This window comes from Dromaius novaehollandiae, chromosome 7, assembly GCF_036370855.1.
Source record: "Dromaius novaehollandiae isolate bDroNov1 chromosome 7, bDroNov1.hap1, whole genome shotgun sequence".
Taxonomy (NCBI): Eukaryota; Metazoa; Chordata; class Aves; order Casuariiformes; family Dromaiidae; genus Dromaius; species Dromaius novaehollandiae.
In genome coordinates this window covers 26,367,160-26,381,685 of record NC_088104.1, presented here as the reverse complement: position 1 = coordinate 26,381,685, position 14,526 = coordinate 26,367,160, and the positions used below count along the sequence as shown (strand labels likewise).

The 14,526-nt window shown below is 38.5% G+C and overlaps 1 long non-coding RNA gene across 1 annotated transcript in view; it reads left to right on the top strand.

Moving 5' to 3' along the window:
* The window catches only part of LOC135328963 (uncharacterized), an 83,011-nt gene extending 69,014 nt beyond the window's left edge, over positions 1-13,997 (top strand). Inside the window, exon 2 of the long non-coding RNA XR_010390094.1 lies at positions 13,671-13,997. This is a non-coding gene — a long non-coding RNA (uncharacterized LOC135328963). The remainder of the gene's footprint in view (positions 1-13,670) is intronic.
* Positions 13,998-14,526: the final 529 nt, after the last annotated feature.

Here is a 14,526-nt window from a genome sequence, read left to right as displayed (position 1 = left end):
ATAGGGTCAATATATATGCTTTTAAAATTCAGTGCACAAAAGCAAATATCTTGCTCTTTCTGTTAATATTTGCTTGTTCTGTTCCATCGCAATGGAACTGTTGACTCATCTCTTGGCCTGCTCCACCACAAGATAAGAAATGCAGCATCACTATCAGCCAGTCATTCTCGATCTTTCCTAAAAAGCCAAAATATTCAAGAATACCTCCAAAATTGTTTTGTCTTTAGAATCAGAGAGAATTTCACCTTGAAAATAGTCCTGTATGACACCTCTGATGCTTTTTCTGTAGGAACTGCTGAGATTTCTATTTCTTGCCTTATCTGTGAAACACTACAACAGCCTCAGAGAATTGCACAACCTGTGCTGAAATAATCATGAGGCAGGCTCTTTTCCCCCTAGAAAAGCAGAAGAATGTCTTTTAACATAGAAAATACAACATGCCCTGAAATAAAGCTGAATGTTTGGAATTTTTTTATTATGAATATTTGAGAGTGAGAAGACTGTCACTTGTTTTCACCTTCTCTGTGATCACAACAGTATGTGAAGCAAGGAAAACTTAGGACAACACCGAAATTAATATAACTTAGGGTAAATAGCTAGGACACACAGATCTTTGTGTAGGCATATGTTTTAGTCAACATTTCTTTCTCAGATTGGTTAAAATATGATTTAGAGCTGTCTAAATCTTTGCAGTGTAACAACATTGTGCAAGGGGAAGTTCAGAGCTAGCCACAGATAAATAGGCAGTGTTGCCTTTGCTAGGGTCATCCATGTTCATGTGAACATATAAAGAGATTTGATTGTTTTTGTCACTTAAAATTAGTAAATGATAAGACAATGTAGTTCAACATTTTTAGTTATGCGAGGGTAACAGGAATGAAATACAACTGAAGAAGGTATTGAAAATGAAAGGTGGAAGAAAACAGCTCAGGACTAGGTGGCTAAGTAGGTGTACACAGTAGCTTCGCATAGGCGAATGGCAGGTCATTTCAGTGATGCGGTATCCCAAGATGCATATCAGAAAAGAAGAATTTAAATGATGGATTGAAAAATAAGTGCAGTAGTACAGCTGAGCACAGAGAAGTCTTCCTAGAGAGGACTGGATTGCCATGTCTTTGTAACCTGCTGGCCTTCGGCTTCTTCCAGTACGGAGAGAGTGGGGAGCAGGCTGGTGGGATCAGCTGCTCAGCTGTTATCAGGGGCGTGCTTGTCTCAGCAGCCGAGGCTGTGTGCAGCCCCCACAGCTACGGAGGAGAGCTGCTTTGTCCGTGGCTTCTAGCCTTCCTTATCCCTACGCTGAGCAGATGAGTTGCACTGTGACACTGAACAGAGGGACTTGTCCTAAAAGCAGCTGTACTTCTACACGAATAAACAAGGCGTATGGTGTGAGTGGAAGAGGTGGTTACGGATACATTTCATATGCAGCTCTTCTTGAAATGTATCAGCTAAGCTGAGCAATGTCAAACGGGGCTGATTAAGCAAAAGGCAGCAACGGAATTAATGCTTGGCTTTCTGAATAGTGTAACTCTCTTTGCCTTTCTCCCTATGTCACTCATCTGTGCTTTTATAACATTAGACTGTATCAAAATCCTAGCCACTCATAAGAGAATGAATATGCCTGTGGCAGTCTATAAACTAAGGCCACAGTTTGGGAAGTGCTGAGACCATAGCAGTTCTAGCTCCAGCTGATTTCAACAGGAATTGCAGGTGCTCAGCATGTCTGAAAATTCAGGCCTCAGTTCTTCAGCAGAGATCTGTTTTAAGTGTGGCTATATGTGTGTTTGGGGAAGGGTATTAAAAATGTCAAAGCACACGTGCACATGGAAATGAAGCACAATAATTCTGTGTTTTCTTCTGTACATTTGCGAGAAGTCTTTCAGAATGTCAGAGCGAAACCATTTTTATATGATTATTTGCAGGTACTAAGAATATGCTGCACACATTACAGAACTGAGGAGGACAGAGGGCTAGCCATGCAAACCTGCCACTGGTGCCCTGGGGACAGAGCCTTGCAACTGGGGAAAGCCCCATTACGTGCTCAGGCACTGACCCACATAGTTCTTGAAAGAATTAAGTTTACAGAGACAAGCAGGGCTGAGCTTTCAGCACTTCCAAAGAAAGTCAAAGGGAATTGTGCTTTGAATGTAAAAAGCAATACAGTGCTATGGATGGTGATCTGAGAGTCAGGTCATAGCAAATTCTTATGAGCATCCAAAATTACTAGTGATACGTTTGGTAACTGATAGCTATCTCCTGCATCTTTTTTCGCCTTCCAGAAGACTGAGAAAATAATACTGCAGAAAATAATACTGCATAATTCCATAGACGTTGATTTTGTTCTTTCTTCTTAATTAAACGTATTCATGCTGTACTGAGGAACTCTAGAGAGACTCCTGCATAGAGCTAAAAAAACCGCTGTATCTGGGGCCACACGTTAAGTGGTGAATATACAGAAAAGACCATATAAGTATCCATTTGCTGAATGAGGCAGGGATCTATGGAAAAATACTGCATGCAGTCATCTCATTAAAAGTTTCATCACAGACTATGTGGAGCTTTCTACTAAACTTTGAGTGTCTGGTTTGCTAATTTAGCATCAATTTTATGTAGCTGTGTAAATATGTAACTACATTAACCATCACAGGATCAGCAGGGAGCTTAGTGGGACTGTCCTTGCAGGAAGACTGCAACAGCATGGATATCACAGGGTTGTGGTATTATAGAGAAACTTGCTTAATGTCATAGCTGCTCTTTCTTTGCCTTCTAAACTTAGATACATAATATACATAAGTGCTAAGCTCACTCAAAATTTAAAAATCAAAAGCTCCCCAAACTAAACAGAATTTGCACTGATTTTGCTTTCCGTCAATATATTTATTTATGAAAGAAGTAAGTCTGTTACTTAAGCAAGCCCCTGGGTGTGTTTACAAATACCAAACAACACGATTAATCATTTCCCTGCTAGCCATTGGCTGTGTAAAGGATATGCCCTGCATTTTCCAAATGCTCTAAGAGAAACGCTAACATCAGAGTCCAAATCTCTAGTGAACAAAACCGCAACCCTCTGCCTACAAAAACAAAGCCTATCTTCATAATTTTGCACATAAAACAACCTTTAACTGTGATGATTTGGAAAAAGCCCTGGACTTATGAAAGATCTGTTGTAGAGTTTTCTGAATTGTCCTCTGAGCTTGTGCTGTTGGCCAGGATTGGAGACAAAATTAGGGGCCTCGAGAGATGCCGGGTCTGGCAGGCACTCTGTCCCTTTAAGAGTCTCAGCTTGGTTGTCGTGACGAGTCTGCATGCTTCAGACTGACACTAATGTAAATCCTATTTTTAAAAATTGTCTGAAAAAACAGGACTTCCTTTAACAGCAGGCTTTCTAGATACTGAAATGAAATCTATATTCCTGACCTCCTGATCTGCATCAGTGTTCAAAGAAAGTCTCAGTTTCTTAAGTACTTTTTAAATGCTGTAGTTAGATGCCACTATGCTGCAATTTTTATTAAAGGTAAATTGGATGGAGCTGTAGGTAAAAAGGTTCTAAAGAAAGAAAAATAAACAGAAGCACGAATGGTAAAAGGTGAAGGAATACCGAATGGATAATAAAATATTTAGTGCTTTTCAATTAACTGTTCTGACGATTAGTATACTAGTGTATTATATCATAAAAATCATGTCTATTAATTTTTTGCAGCCATTATCTTGACCGTGATTTACTCCCCTCAAATCATTAACAATGCTATTAAAAAGGCAGATGTAGACGAATGTTCTGGATAGAGTGCAGGAAAATAATAGGATTATAGCTGAGGGTCAAGAATGAAGCTGAAAACCACAAGATTTTAGGGGACAGAGGTGGGGGACTGAAAGGGAGCAGAAGCCTGAAAGGTGATGAAATGAAGAGGAAGGAATACAGCAAAACCCACGATCTGACTCTTATCCCGTTCCTTACGGTAGCTGAAGTGCTTTCTGATAAGATTCCTCCTCTCTTCCTCAAAATGCTGCAGTTTAATGTTAATCCTGAACAAACCTTCATGTTGTGAAAGGCACAGGCTTTTGGATTCACACAGCTTTTCTTCACAATGGAAATCTGTGTGTATATCATGAAGAAGATAAATATGTGTATGAATAAGAGTCCCCGGGGTCTTTTCTGAAGCAATGAAGCATCCTTGTTTCAGGTTACAATGGCAGCTGGAGGGCAGCATTTCCATCCCGAAGAAAATGGCTGTGGCTTCATAAAGAGAGGCCTTCTTGGGAAAGGCGAGCAACTGCACAACCAGGAATGTGTTAACCAGAGAGAGGAGAGAAACAGCAGCAAAACGAAAAGGAGCGGCTGACACATAGCTGGGAAAAGGTTACCAGTGGGGATTTCTTTGTCTGAATGGACATTTTGTTGTAGAAATAGGTGTGTTTTTATCATGACTGTTGTTTGCTAGTATTAATTAAAATGGTAATCAAATTTCTGTGGTGCTTTTCGCACCTGAAAATGACAGTCCTTCACCCAGCTGTAAGGATTCACCAAGTTAGAGTTAAAATCTTACATTCAGGTAGCAGCCAATTAGACTGCGCATTTAAAATGGGGTCATTCTTTCTAAATTTTTACTTTTATGATTTGGGATAGAAAAGTTGGGCTGCTGCAAAAGAGGTAGTAGCAATGCCTTTTGACTGAAAAAGTGTGTTGTATTACAAGGTCCGCAATATGTTTTGCATGTCCAGCTGCTTCTTATAAATACGGACTCTGAGCAAAAAATCAGCCACGAAGAGGTAATAACGCAGCAGAGGGATGCTGACTGCCATACCTTTCTAAGACAAGATGGCTGAAGGCTGTGTTCTGCAGCGCATGCGTGTGACGAACTCTCCGGTGTTTGCCTCTGCCCTCCCCCGCTGACTGGCAGCGACTGCGGCAGAGGAAATGTGCACGCCTGCAGCTGCGTTATTGCACCCACTGGCCCGGGCCTGCCCCTGGGCATGCCAAGGAGTTTTTTGTCTGGAGCTTATTCTTTCCGTCCCTTAGATCCTTAGGGAAGCTCAGGGGCTTTCAACTCTAGCAATTATTTTACACCTTTGCAAAGAAGAAAAGAAATAGGATGATAGTTTTAGTAGTAATTAAAGGCCAAGGAGAAATGTGAAAATGAGATGAGCTGGTGGCTGAAGGAGCTCCTATCAGTGGCACAGCTCCCTGTTCTGGACACTAGAGATCCTTCTGTTTTTTGTGAGATAAGGGATCTGCTTTCAGAGTCCAAAAAAGAAATAGAAAGGAGTAGAGGTAGAACAGTTATTCTTTGGCTCGCATCACAGGTGCAGCCCGACTTCTGAGTGGAAGTCCAGCAGGACTTTTACCCTAAGCCAGAAAATATGCCCTTGAGGGAGAATGCAATCTGGAGTCTTCAATAAGGCAGAGGGCAAGCTGGAGAGTGAAGAACGATTGATGCTAGTAGGTGGATGAGTAGATGTCTTTTCTTACAGTTTAGTTTATTTTTGGTTTGGTTTCGTTTGGTTTGGTTTTACCAAGATGTGCAGGTTTCATCTCATTACTTCTTTCACAGGTCAGGCTCATGCCTCCCTTTTCCCATATCTGAAAGGATGAAGGTGAAAGGCTTTTAAGCTGAAATCTTAAATAGCTGATTTTCTCACACTTCCATAGGCTCGGGTATGTGCTTTCAGCAATTTCTATGAGAAATATCGACGAGGCTTGTTCCTCTGCATTCTGAGGTACAGGGTGTTTATATCTTCAGAAGAAAAAGAAAAACAGTGACCGTTTACTTGTGATTCATTTTAACAACAAGCAATATTATGAGGAAATTATGATATGCTATGTGTAAACTATTTTACCAGAATTTATATACGTTTTATTTTTATATATATATGGAGAGCATAACCTGGCATTGTGAAATGGAACTTAAAAAATTTTTTTCACTTCCACCGAGGCAAATCATAGCTTTAACATCAGCACCATGCTCTAATATCATCTGTCAGCAGCTTCCCAAGATGGTGCAGAAATGCCAGTCACTTCCTTAAAGGTCTTAATAGAGTAGCATTTTAGAGATCTATGGATCTAACTGGTTTATCTGGCCTTTAATGTTCTCAGAGTAAGTCACACCACTAAATGAAGCAATGACTGACTTGATTAAAAGATTTCCAAAGAAGCTTTTTTTTGATTTTTAAAATAAATTACAGGGATATTAATAAATATGTGCAGTGTAATTTAGAGTTTTCTATCTTTTGACTGTGCTCCTTAATGTATTAAAGGCACATTAATCTACAGTTGTTCCTCATTCTCAACTGCTGTAATAATGAAACAGGGTAAAGGGGCAAGTGCAAATATGAAGTATAGGGGCAATAAAAGAATTAATGAATGCCACACTAAAGCCAATCTAACATCCATTTAGCTCTGGCTTCATAATCTGCTCAGAAAGAGCCTCACTTGCTGTCTTTTTCTCATTGTCCCATTCTTCACCTGCCATCTTTATTAAAAAAAAAAAAGAAAATACTGAAGGGGCAGCTTTTACAAAATTCTGTGTTCTCATAAATTTGAGTCATAGTTTTAACACCTCCTGCCACAAGACTTTTGTTGATACCTTGTTGCCAACCCACTTGAAATCTCTTCCTGTATCCTAGCATCTTCCGTATCCATCCTCTGGTTGTCTGCTCAGTCCTTCTTTTTGTTATCTCCCTTCCCTTTAGTGCGCTGACAGAAAGTTCAAACTAATAAACTTCAGTTCCTTTAGTACTGTCGTACTGCACTGGAGTTTGCATCTGGGTTGTTTATTAGCCAGCAGTGTGACTATCCTCCATGAATTTCTCTGTCTTTGTGATGCTGCTATGTGATTGCTCCATGAGTATTTTTGGAATTTTGTCTAATTTGTTCTTCACTGAATGCAAGTTCTGTGGTAGTGTCAAAACGGGTCTGAAAAACGGCAGTTACGAGTTTATCCATTAATATGTTTGTTTCTCTGTCAAAGTCGAGAAAATCATAGCCTTTCTTTCATTAGCTGAAATGGTGGTAATACTACAGTGTTCTCAGAAACAAGAAGGCTGCTTTTTGGAATAAGCAGCCTTCAGAATATTGTCTGTTGTCTCATGTATCAGTCCGATTCCTGCCTCTGCTGATGGCAAAAGCAGTTTTGCACGTGTGATATATTTTAGTTTTATTCTACTACAAGCAACAATGTTTGGAAAATCTCTATTACAGACCAGTTATAGTACTATTTACTACATACATAATGTTCTAAGGTGGCTTTGTCTTTCCTCTTCTTTCATATGCTGTCATACATAGACATATCCCAATCTTGGATGCCTTACTAACAAAAGTGTTTCTGCTAAAATCGGTGAGAATCCTCGCCTAAGAGTGTCTTCTTACATAGCAGGTGTTGTACAAATACGCCTATATATTTGCAAATTTTATTAGTTGCACGAAAAATATGGGGTAAGGTGGATTTTCTGAATGTTAATAGTTTACTTTAACTGTTTATCCTGAGCACTTGTTCTATTAGCTCTTCTTGTAAATTATAGTACAATAGCACACGCTTTTAAACACTATAGATGCTGAGCTCAATAGTCAGAGCTTTATGCTGACTTTCATAATCTGGATTACATTTCATAAGTGACATAACATCTTATTAATGTATCCTAAATAGGCTACAGGTAAAAATCTTCTCTGTTCATATAAAAAATCCAGATACTGCTCCAAAAGATTGAAACAAAGACCTGACAGCAGTGAAATAGTGACCTAACGAAATTTCAGAATATGTGGAAACAACAGAAAGGAAGAACTATATACTATATGACTATAATAATGAGAAGATGTGGATATTCAGAAAAAAATCCTTTTGGGTGTTTCAGTGTTAAGGTAACGTGAACAGTGAGCAATAAAGTTTGCTTGCAAAGAATCTTCTAACAGCATGTAATAACACTGCTTAGCCTGAGAGGGAGCTCTGAGCTTATTTTAGAGCTAGGATGTTACTGAGGCTGGCATAGTGTCATTGTATAATTGCATCCAGCTGATTTCTTTGCAATAATCCCTACATTTGTTATTTAAATAACTCGAAACAGAAAATGACAAAATGGTAGAACTCCTCCTTTCCTCCCTTCCCCCAAACGTATATTAAGGCTGCTCTCAGCTGGCTCTTGTATTTATTTTTCCCAAATGCTTGTAATTCATTCCCAGTCTTGAAGTTCCATTTAAGAAACATAGTTTCAGCTTTGCCTATTTTTCAGCAAAACTGAGGCATGGAATTAAAGCACCCTTTTTCATTTATAAACTAGGTGGGTACCTTACCTTATGCGTATCCTTAGTATTATTGCTGGCATTTGTTGGTCTCTTGCTTGTTTTAATTTGTATTTAAATACGATGTATGGTAGCAAGTCACACATTTCTTGTTCTCCACTGCATCCGTAGTCACATTCAGTTAAAGTTCGCTGGTGTTTTTCCTTGAGATTTTGGCTTGGCCAGAGAAGAGGGTTAGCTACAAAATTTAAATGTGGACTTCACTGGCATTTAAACGCTCAGTGACATTTGGGATTAGAGATTTGATTCCAATCCACTACTATTCTTAATTTTACTTTGTTCTTGCTAGTGTAACCGATGTGTTTCAGATACCACTAGTTCCTATTACCACTAATACCATCAATCTTACCTTAAATCCTCAGTAAGGTAAGAATGGTCTGAAGCACCATTAGTGACTAGTTACCAGTAAGTAACTTAACCACTTATCTTTTCAACTGTGGGATTCATTTTAGGGGCAGTAGGTGGAAACTCTGCAGGAAGCCAAGACTTCTGTTTGTTTAAAGCTGGTCAAAGAATGACACCCTCCACTTAGATACCATGCAATTGACTTGTAGGTGATATTTTCTTCTATATATTTGCATTTTAAAAAGGATAATCCTTGTAATACACTTTAACGCCCAACAGCAACATAGTGAGAAAGTGTTCTCATGAGGCCGGTGACACGGCTAGCAATAAAAATCATACTGTAATACCTCAATATTTTAATTTAAATGTGAATTTAATTTTATTTGGATGCAGCATAAATCCAGTGATAGCAATTGTTAGATTTAAGAGACTCAATAGGTCAGTCTTTCTCTTAACTGAGAGTCTGACAATTTGTTGATTTAGAGAAGGACCAATATCTTGATTGTTTTCTAGCTTTTGTCAATTTGAAAGTGATTCTGAATAGATCAAAGTATATATTATTATTTGTGGAGAGGCCAGTTCACTCCTGGGTATTATATTCCAAAAAGGATGCAGTGGGTGCATCCCTTAAGCATGTCAATGTGTAAAACATGTAGATCAAGGAAAAACAAATTGCTTCAGATTGATAAGTTAGATCTACTTCTTTACCATTCTTAGGCATAAATCTTTGATTGAATTGAACTAAATAAGTTCTTGTGATGAGGGCAAATAGTTCTGGAGAAATAACTATAAACAGTAAAGCCAGGACATGCCCATTTACATTCCATTAATTTTAGTAGAAAACGCAAATCACTGTTTTCCCTATATAAAAATACATAAAATGCATTTTGTTTAGTGAATTGTCACTACATGCAACAGACATTGCACAGGTGAGTGTTCTCTGTTTCTGTGCATTACTCTGTCTTGTAATTGAAGCTCTCTACTTGGCTTTGGAGATATGAGTTTAGTTCTGTGAGTCTATAATGTTTAGGCTTTTAAATGATATTTGTCAAAGTAGTTTTGGGCTTAGCGGCTCGTGGAGCGATGACACTGGTACCTGTCACATGTTTTGTTCTCGCGCTCTTCCCAGCCTGTGCAATGCAATGTCTTGTTTTGCTAGAAATTTAAGTTTTCTGCTTAAAATTCACAAGTTGCTATGTGCTCATGTTAGGGATAGCAATGTCACAGAAGTGTGCCTTGCGTTGGGAGTGGAACGGGACGAGGTTGGTAGTAGTCCTTACTCTTTGTGGGAGTTTGAACGGGTTTGAACCAGCTCTTGAGAAAGATGTGTGCTCTGTAGGCCAATGTACATTTACGGCTGAGACTTCCATCGTACTGAGGAGTGTAAGGGTTGATGACAGCCTTTGCCTTACAGCTTGAGGTGGTTTTTTTTATATTCTCTGGGTCCAAGCTGCTGAGGAAATGAGTACATGATAACATACAGTGCACGGATGTGCCTGAGTTGGCTCTGCACGAGCTACCTCAGAGCTTTCTGGAGAAAAAGAACTTATGAACATGATTTGAAATTTAGTTAGAAAACAGAAACATCTTTGATATGCTCGTCGGAGACTGAGGGAATTACGTTACAGACTTCCTGTGTGGCCTTCTGCAAGATAATAGCTGGGCCTGTAGAGAGCCATAAGGCATGCACATACCCCGAAAGCAGTCGAACTCTGAGTGCTGTGGTTCATTCCTGGCCAGCTCCTGGCCTAACATTCACAGAGAAGGGGCAGTTCTCTTGATTGAAAAAGGAGAAAATTTTATACACATAAATACCTAGCTTGTCACAAAATATTTTGGTTTGTATTGCTAAATGCCTGTAGTCATCTGTTAATATCATTCTTGCCAGCCTTGTCTGTTGTAATGTGGTGTTACAGAACGAAAAGTTTTGCAGTGTGATGGGAAATAACATTGAAAAGCACACTGCTGTACTCTTTATGGTAATTATGTCTATTAAATCGCAATCCAACCCTGTAAATTATTGTAGGACTAGTATAAGTGGTGATGAATTGCTATAAGCTTTGAGGAGCTGATATTTGCAGATCAGGTCCATCATTAGTGCAAGATCCAGAAAGTGTGCTCACATAGAGTTAGTTTGTGCAAGGATTTGAGGGCAGAAGAAAAGAATTCCTTACACTTGCATGATTACAAGATTAGGTCTATAATGAGTATAGTAAGAGAGTATGCTTTTATTTCTTTTAACTGTGTGTAAAATATTTTTATTAAATTTAAATTTTACAGAATTTTTCCTTGTGATAATGACAAACAAAGGAGTGCAATGTTCTGCTCGTGTGCTAACTAATTCTCTAATCTATACATTGTCTCCATCAGCTAAATAGGAGCGCTCCTGTACTGCTTGTTCGAGGAGGACAGAATCCACTGCACAGAAAATAGTCTGTTCCAAAATGGTTGAGTGTTGCCCTCTAAAATACTTTTTGGTGTGTTAGGTTTCCACTTAATAGCCATCTAAAAAAGAGAAAGAAAAAATGAAAAATGTGACAAGAACAGAGTATGTGTGTATAAGTGTGTGTGTGTGTGTATCTATACACATTAAAAATATACATACCCATCCCAAAATATACATACAATCCCATAAATGGGATTTTAACCAAGTATCATTCATTGCAAAGGACAGAAGTGGAGTACTAAAATATTAGTACAGTCCATCCACTGTATAAATTAAAACTCGCTAATATTCATAAAGGTAATATTTTCTCAGGAAATTCAAAATGCAAAGAACCCCGGGACTGAAATGAATCAGAAAACTGTTCTGATTTATTTATGAATAAAGGCCCCTGATTCTGCAAGGACTTGCAGGAATAAAGAGCTTTGAGCATACTGACAGCTCACTTATTCTTTGTATAGAATAAAAATATAAAAACATGATTTTATTCAGAAGTTGAAGGATGCCCAAACCTTTGATCCTGGATACACCCATGAACTCTATTTTGCTCATAAAAGTAGCTTTATGGGTGTTAATGGGACTACTTACATGAGTAAGACAAATGTTTGAATAATTTTTGAAGAATTGGTGCCGAGATATTAATGTATAATATGAGCTATTAACTAATTAATGTGCACTTGCAAACGGTGCAATGCTCCTGCAGATGCTTAAAGACAGGCTATTAAATTTGCTAAGACTAATCATGTGGTAATGCTACTAATGTACTTAGTTGTACCTAAAAGTTTTGTAACTAAAATTTCCTTTTACACTTGTGACAATTTAATGTTCAGACCAATCAATGTTTAAAAAGTACTCTTAAAAGTGTCAAGTTCATTGTGCTCTCTGGGAGAAAGAAAGCACAGTGGAGGGAAAACATCTCTAGAAAAAGCTTAGTAAGTTCTTTCATAAATATTCAAGTGTGCAATATTTCGCTGTTGGTTTGATAAAGGGCTAAGGTGAAATCTATGAAGTGCTCTGGTGAAGACGTTAAAGACCCAGAGCTGTTTTACATACTCTTTATATTATCTGCTACAGATTCTTTAGATTATCTACCCACTAGACAACATATGCTAATATGTTAGTATGAACATACCGCTTTGTTTCAGATCTTTACTCAGCGTTGCTCTGTTCCGAAAGATATTTTGCCTGGCTGATTTTTGTTTCTCTGAAATAAAAAAATAAATCGGAAGATTGGGCCAAATCCTGAAAAATTCCTCGACTGGGCATGAATAATGAGGGCCTGAGAGCAATGCATATGGAGATGCTGGATTTAAAGATGGCATCTTTTGAGGCACGTTGACTCACTGAGGAGATATACCCTCTCTTTCTTTACAGGGCAAAGTACTAATGTTATTTTGTATGTATTTGCTGTTTTCTTGACCAATCCTGTTCTGCCAGGTATTCAGTTTGGAAGGTGTAGGAACTTTGGGCAAATGTCCGAGGATGCCTCATGCGTCTGTCTGGTCTTTCTCCCAAATTCCCATTTGATTTCTTTTTATTTTCTTACTTCACTCCTGGGATTTATGGAAGCCCTACTACCAGTTTCAGTGGGATGACAGACCACTGTGTTCTCTCTTACTGCCTGGCAGGGTCACCAACGAGCTGCATATTAGAGCTTCTTGCCGTGACAGTCCCAACTCCCCTCCTATTATGAGGGGCATAAAAGAGGTTCTGAAAAATGATAATCTAGCCTGAAGCTGTTTTGAACTTCAGAAAACTAGTATGTATCCAAAGGGGGCTGCTGTTTGTTCCCATCAAACAGCCATTTCTAGCACTCATTCCCCTGTAAGACGTCCTTGGCCAGCTGGAACCAAGGCGAGGAGTCTGTATTGCTGTAGTGTTCCTGGAGATCTTTTCTTTTTCCTTCTGTGAGTGAAGGATATGATATGTACGTGGAAGGTAACTGCATGCAGGCTGCAAGGGGAAGCACTCAGATGTCCTGTCTATCTCATAACTGGGATTAATAAAAAGACTCTGTTATCAGTATCTAGATGTGCTAGAGTGTGCCAAGTGTGTTCTACATCCATACATAAAAGTGTAAAACAATAGTTTAACTAAAGATATGAGCCTGGAATGGCTTGTTGTCACCAAAAAGTTTTCTAGACACCTGCCTGAAGTTCCAGTCCAATGCACAACCTTGCTGCTATTGCAAAAATCCTGGTGAGAAATTTTGGAGCTTACCATTTGCAACAGCATTATTCAAAGCTTGCCTTGTAACAGAGCACAGCAAGAATTTCATGAGGAATTGCTTATATAAAAATAATAAATGCAATATTATGAAATAGATCACATTTATATAATACCATGCATCTCTAAATATCTCAAATGTTTGTTGGTATTGTTTTGATTTGCTTAAACAGCTAAAAATTTGGCTGAAGTTAACGGGAATTTTTGATGTTAGAAGTGCAGATAGAAATGACAAAGCTTGATCTGATTTACTCAAGCATAAATGCAAAATGACCCCGCTACCATTAAAGGAATTGTGCTAGATTTACAGTAATATAAAGGAGATAAGAAACTGTCCCCAAGTAAGCCATGAAATGCATTCGTTTATAGGGTGGAAGAGTACATTGAAGCAGTAAGGGATATGAAGAAGCTGGAAGGGTTCAGTCTGGCGGGTCCACCAATCGCCCTCGAAGAGCCTGCTATCAAGACTGGCTGTCACAGCGCCTGTTGCTGGTAAGAATTTTAAAAGCTTGGACACAACTTTTACCTCTCAAAAACGGAACAGGCCTGAACTGCCTGAACAGGACATACAAGGGGAGAAGAAACCAAACATATAGAAACAAAATGTAATCTGTAGAACTGAATTGCCTTCTTAAACTGTGCAAGTGACAAAAAAATTCTTTTTCTTATAATTCATTAAAATGAAATTAATGGCAATCTTCCTTGGGCATTCATTTTTTGTAGAGACATTTTGCTCTTTCATCCTGTATAAAATTGTTTAGAGACAATTTAAAACCTTAGAAGAAGTGATATCATAATGACAGTAAATAATTCTGATGTAATAAGCTCTTTGATCAGTATTTGACATCACTTCTGGTCTTATTCTGGGCCAGAAATCTTGAAGTCTTATGCACATGGGAGAGTTGTAAGCTTGTGGAAAAGTGATAACATTTTTTCATGGAGATCAGAGTCAGATTCTGATTGTAAGATCTTGAAAAATATCCACCTCTACCTTACTACTATGGATTTAATTTTAAATGATTGTATTTCTACAGAGATAAATGAAAGTACTGGTAAGAATAGTATTACAGTAGTCTGCCTGGCACTCCACCATTGTTCCGGTAGGTACAACCATCCGGAGCAGACACTTCCAGGATTGATAGCAAACTTTAGTCGTTCAATACGGCTGGCAATACCAGTCCATCTTTAGTGAAGGGCACTATTAATAGCCAGGTAAAAGCATTTG